We start from the raw sequence: 6,073 nt of genomic DNA, 5'->3' as shown, positions 1-6,073 counted from the left end.
GGCTCGATTCTAGGACCCAGGGATCATGACCTGAGCTGAAAGCAGATGCTTAAGCGACTGAGCCAGCCAGATGCCCTCAGAACTTTTGACTATTTATTATTTGAGCTCTTTGTTGCCATGAGTCTATGACCATGTCTGTGACACTGTGAGATCATGGCTTATGTGCAAGAGAAGCTCATCGCGCCTGTCCTCACAGTTCGGGCATCACCCCAGGCTTCACAGTGGTGGGTCCACAGTCATCAGGAACCAGAGTTTTTTTTTTTTTTTTTTTAACCTTGTGCTCCACCTCCTCAGTCGAACTTTGAACTGTGGCCCATACTGGCTGCTCCAGCTCCTGCCATCACAGCCAACTCCCAGATGAGGGGCAAGGAGGAATGGGAGAAGGGGTGGAGGAGGGCCTGTCCTCATGTTCTGAGGTTACCACCTGGTGTTACATGCATGGTTTGAGCTCACATTCTGTCGTCCCCTATATAGCCAGATGGTCACCCGGAGCTTCAAGGGAGGTTGGGCTTCAGTTGGGTGGGTTCTGTTTCTAAAGGGGGAAGCAGAGAATGAAGATCAAGGGCCAGCCACAGCCTCTGAATGGGCTGGGAAGGAAAAGTGGACATTGGTCACTGTTTCAGTGATCCTAGCAGGGCGATGCCCCTTCTCCTTGATCTCTGGACGAGTAGACCTACATGACCCAGTCCCGTTCCCTCTCTGCCCTCCCTTCCTCCCTCTCTCCCCCTTGCTCACTCTGCTCCAGCCACATGAGCCTCCTCGTGCTGTTCCTCCAGCATGCCAGACTCAGTCCTACCCCAGGGCCTTTGCACAGACCGTTCCCTCTGGAGGGATGCTCTTCCTCCACATCTTTCCATGACTTCCTCCTTCCCTTCCTTCAGATCTCTGCTCACATGTCACCTCCTCAGAGGCCTTCCCTGAATGTTGCATTTAAAATTGCAACTTGCTCTCCCTCCCTGCTTCTTGCCCCTTCCTGAGTCCTTCCCCACCCTCGTGCTCTTCCTAGCACTTTGCACTCTTGAAAGCCCTATAGATTTACTTGCTTATTGTCTGTCTTGCCCACGAGGTTCTGAGTTTGACCCAGGGCAGGGGTTTCTGCCTGTTTTGTTCACTGTTGCATTGCCAGTGCCTAGAACGGTGCCTGGCATTCAGTCGGAGCTCGGGAAATATTCTGAGTGAATAAAGTTGGCAAAATCATCTTCCCTTTTAGTGACATGGAAACAGGTCCTAGGGGAAGGGTGACTTAGCCAAGGTCACACGCTGGTGGGTGGCAAAAGAGGGTTGTGTCACCTGCCTGGGACCCCTTCCTCTCTGTCAACTGACCCTTTTTCTCCACCTTTGCCTTCTACCCCGAAAATTCCTTATCAATTTCGGTTCTGCTTACATCTCCTGGAGCACATTTCTGTGCTTGCAGCCAAGAGCCTGGGATGACCAAAGAGGCACCCCCATCATGCCAGGCCCAGGGCCTGGTCCATCGGCCGCCGGGTCCCTTTTAGTTGTCACAGAAGTATGAAAACGTTTGTAAAATCTCAAATCACACCCAGAGTGCTCCTAGCCGCAGCTTTTCGAGGCATGGGATGATGAAGCACCTTGTGGGGGAAGGAATGGTCCTGGAAACACAGCCAAGCGGAGACAGCTGTGGACTTCTAACAGCCCCGCTGTTAGATGGGGCTCCCTGCCACCCAGGACAGTGCAAAGCTAATATTCCTGGGTTCGAATCCTGGATTGGCGTGGCCTTGGATATCTCCCTCCCCCGGCCTCAGTTTTCTCCTGAGAAATGGGATCCTGGGCCTGTTGCACAGAAAGCCTGGTATTCAGAAGGTGCTCCCACGAGGCACAAGGTGAGGACAGCCACGGGCTCCCCCACCCCAGACCCTCTTCGCCTTAGCCACCTCGCTTCATATTCCCTCGGCCGCCCCGTGCCAGATTTCTGTTTAGTTTAATAATCTCCCGAAAGTTTAATTGTTGTTTTATTCATCCGTGACCTTTTTCTCTCATCTGGAGACGTATTATTGCTAATCTACAAATTTCAAGAACCAGATTTATTTGCAAAACCAATTACCTGCCTATGCAAATGACCTCTTTCAGCGCCCGCCTCCCAGGCCAGCTGGCTGGTGGGGGAGAGCGGGGAGCCGCTGCCCGCCCCCTTAGAGCTGCTGCTCAAACACTTGGCTGCAAACTTATCTCTAATTCCTCCGAGCGGGGCAGCCCTCTCGGCCCAGGAGTTAATTAGAATCGCAGTAATCAAGGGAGGCCCTGACCCCCACATCTCTCAGCTCTGACCTCTTAGAGGGGCCTCTTGAAGTGGCCGGAGCCTCTGATTGCCTTCCTACCTGGCCCTTCTGATGGCAATGATGCCTGTTCATTCATCCGTCCATTTGTTCATTCATTCACTAATTCAAAATTACTCACGAGTGCGTACTGTGTGCCAGGCACTGTTCTAGGCTCTGGTGGCAAAGTTGGGAACAGACAGGCCAGCCAGAAAAAAGGAAATTTCCATCTTTACAAGGCTTATAGTTGAAGAGCAAGAAAATAAATGCAATAAGGAAAAGGTATAGCATGGCACATGATTTGAACTGCAGTGGAGAAGCAAGAGCGAAGGGGACTAGGAGTGCCAGGGATGGGTGACCAGGGAGCATGGACCCCGTTCCTCCACTTTCGCTCTGTTCCAGCCACATGAAACTGCCGATTCTTAAAATGCCAAACTTGGTTCTGCCCCAGGGCCTTTGCATTTGCTGTTCCCCCGACCTGGAGTGATTTTCTCGACATCTTGGCCGGATTGATGCTTCCTTCCACTGTCTCAGCTCACATGTCACCTCCTCGAGGCAGCCTTCCCTGATGACCCCAGCTATGGGCATCTTTACCGAACCGTTATATCCCTTTTCCCTGCTTTATAATTCGTACTGCTTCCCGAAATTAGAGTAGGTATTTGTGTGTTACTCTCTGTTCTCTTGCTACTTAAGTATCAGCTCCTTGAGGATAGAGGAGCTGTGATTGTTTTATTTACAACAATATTGCCAGGACCCAGAACAGTCCCTGACCACTCAATAATAATTTGTTGAATGAATGAATGAGTGAATGAGTGATGTGGAGGCCAGAAGGCCAGGCCAGTCATCATGCCAAGGACATGATAACTTCTCTCTGTGGTCATCTTGGCCTTGGTGCTTCCCCTCCGCCTCTGGGGCATCTGAAATGTCCTCATTTCACAGAAAGAACATGGAGGCTGCCAGATCAACAGCTGAGGGGTCTCCCTCCGTAGTCCTCAGGGCTCCAGCAGCTGCCCAACAGGAGGAGGGGACAGAGAGGCCACTGGGTAGAGCCCAGGCTGGCGGGCAGGACCCTAACTTCTCAGTCTGGGTGGTCTGGGTGAGGGGAAGGGAGGGCTGGCCATGCCCAGGTCTCCTTCCCCTTGGCTTCGAGACCCCACCCACCCCAGTTCCCCTTCTGCCCCTGTAGTCTACTCATCTCCTTTGCCTCCTTCTCACTTCCTCCTGCGATTCCTGCCCATCCCCCTGGAGACTCTCCAGCAGCCCCCAGTCTGGGGGCAGCAACTTACCCCCGCATCGCATCCACTCCTTGTCCAGGTTCTCATGTCACGTCCAAGCCCTACTCCACATGCCCTGCCCTCCAGCCACTGGGCATCTGCCTCTTTGCATATGCTGTTCCCTATGCCTGTGACACCGTTCCCCTTTGGAGCCCAGCCATGTCCTTGGACCTAAGGCTCCCCCTCCCCATATTAGATGTCTGAGAGCTGACGGACGTGTCTTGCAGAACCGGCATGATTTCCATGAGCTGTTTTTTTAATTGTTTGCTTAGCAGTCATCTTGCCAACTAGATGCTTCCCCAGCTGAGCAGAGCCCTCGGCTCTCTCCCAGTATCTCCCAGTATCTCCTGGTGTAGAAATGGGCACCCAGCAGGAGCTTCATAAGTGTTTGTCGAATGTTTGGCCAGGATGGGTGGGAGGGAGGTGGGGGGAGGGGAGGGCAGCGGTGGGGTAGGGGGGTGGCAGGTTGGGTGGGTAGCTCCGTGGGGGGACAGATGGGTGGGGGAGGGGTAGGTAGGTGGGGGGTGGAAGGGTGGCTGCGTGGGCGGGGGTGAGGGACTGGGTGCATGGTCGACAGGAAACAACGGAGCGAGTTGCTGAGCTGGGCTGCCCCTGGCAGTGGACCCCCGGCGAAGCCCCCATCCCTGACCCTGCCACCTGGTTCTGAGGATTCAGCGGATTGTGTGTAGGAAGGGCAGAGACCCGGCTGCAGGAGGCCTCTGGCTCCTTCTGCAGGGCTCCGACTGCCTCATGTGGGGCTGGGGGGGGCGCCAGACCCGCCCTGGATATTTCACAACCCTCTGCCCCTCCCCCCCAGGCTGTGCCCCCACTGCCCAGAGCTAAGCGCATCCTCCCGGTGCGAGGCGGCTTTTAGCCTGAACGCAGCCGCCCCCCAGTCCACCCGCCTTTACCCTCTCACTTGATTCAATCCTGGGCCGCCCGCGGATTCAATTATTCTGCTGCTGGGGCGGCCGGAAATTTTCTTTTGGGGCTGGGAGGCTGCTTTGGTATCTGTTTGACTTTGAACAGCACCGCGACCGAGACAGAAACATAGAGACAGGAAGAAAAAAGGAGAGAGACAGAAACAGAGAGACAAAAGGAGAGAGAGACCGAGAGAGACAAAGTGAGAGATACAGGGAGGAAGAGGAAGAGGAGGGAAGTCAGTCTGGGGTCTCCTCATCCTGATGGCCTCAGGCCTTCCAACTTGTTCGAAACCGCGGCCACTCTACAAAGATTCCAGAATTATTTCCCTCATGACCTCATTTCATTCCCCCATGCTTCAACACACACACACATGCGTGTGCGCGCACACACACACACACACACACACACACTCTTCGGAACACAAAATTCAGCCCAGTCTCTGTTAAGGGTGCCGCTAATGGCCAGAACAGCTCTGAGATGGAATGGGAGCCTATTGAAAGGTAGTGAGCTCCTCATCCGGAGAGGAATCCAAGCAGAGGCTGTGCACTAGATGTTCCTTTCAGATTCCAAATATGCTCAAGGTGCCCATTTATTCTGCATGGAGGCCGTTCCTTTTTTCTGAGTACTTGTTAAGTACCAGGGCCTGGGATGGAGAGACCCGGTGCGGGGGGACAGAGAAGGGACTGGGCAGGACAGCTCAGCGTCCTGGGGACCATGGGGAGAATTTGGGCTTCTACCCCAGGGAGGTGAGAGGCCTTGAGGGCTGTGGGCAGGAGGAAGGGACCTGACTCTGGTTTCCCCTTGGAAGCTGCCGGAGAGTATCTCGCCCCTCTTTTGGCTTTGGCTGTGTGACCTTGGCCTTACTCCCCCTCCCCTTGCTCTGGCTCCTGGGCCCCTCTCTCCACATAGGGCCATCTCTGCAGACCCTCCTGGCCCCCAACTCCGACCAGCCTCAGGGATCCTTGATGACTCCAGTGCCCTGTATCACGGGCGATTATCTGTGCGCCAACCCTCCCGGGAGCTTTGCCGACAATAATGAAATCACCGAATCTCGTGATCGGAGACTTAACAGGGGGGAACGTCCTCAGCAGCCGGCACCTCTCCCCAGGGAGACGTTCCCAAGGCTCCCACAAGGAGAGAAGACACTTCCTTCTCATTCTGCCTCCCCTGCCAGGAGCTTGAACAAAATCAACTGCTCCCTGGAGAGGATCTGGGGGACTTTCTTATTCCTTCGGGCTGTGTCAGAGTCCCTCGAGTCCTGGTCAGGCGCCCTCCTTGCTGGGCGAAGTTCTGGGCCCCTCCCCTCCCATCTGGATCTCCATTTCTCTAAACTGGTTCCTGACACTGCTTCCAAGCTCCCCTTGAGCCAGGGGCTGCAAGGTGGGAAGCATAAAGTGGGGTCACCCTGTGAGAGGCAAAACCTTTCCTTCTGCCACGCCCCCATCCAACCCTTTGCAATTGTGGTCAGATATATATAACATGAAATTCGCCACTGGAACGTGTGCGGCACAATGGCACTGGGTACCTCCCGCTGTGGGCAATCATCGCCACATCCGTCCGCAGAACTTTTTTTTTTTAATCATCCCAAACAGAAACTGTATCCAT

Source organism: Mustela erminea, chromosome 1 (assembly GCF_009829155.1).
Source record: "Mustela erminea isolate mMusErm1 chromosome 1, mMusErm1.Pri, whole genome shotgun sequence".
Lineage (NCBI taxonomy): Eukaryota > Metazoa > Chordata > Mammalia > Carnivora > Mustelidae > Mustela > Mustela erminea.
This window is presented reverse-complemented; position numbering follows the sequence as displayed.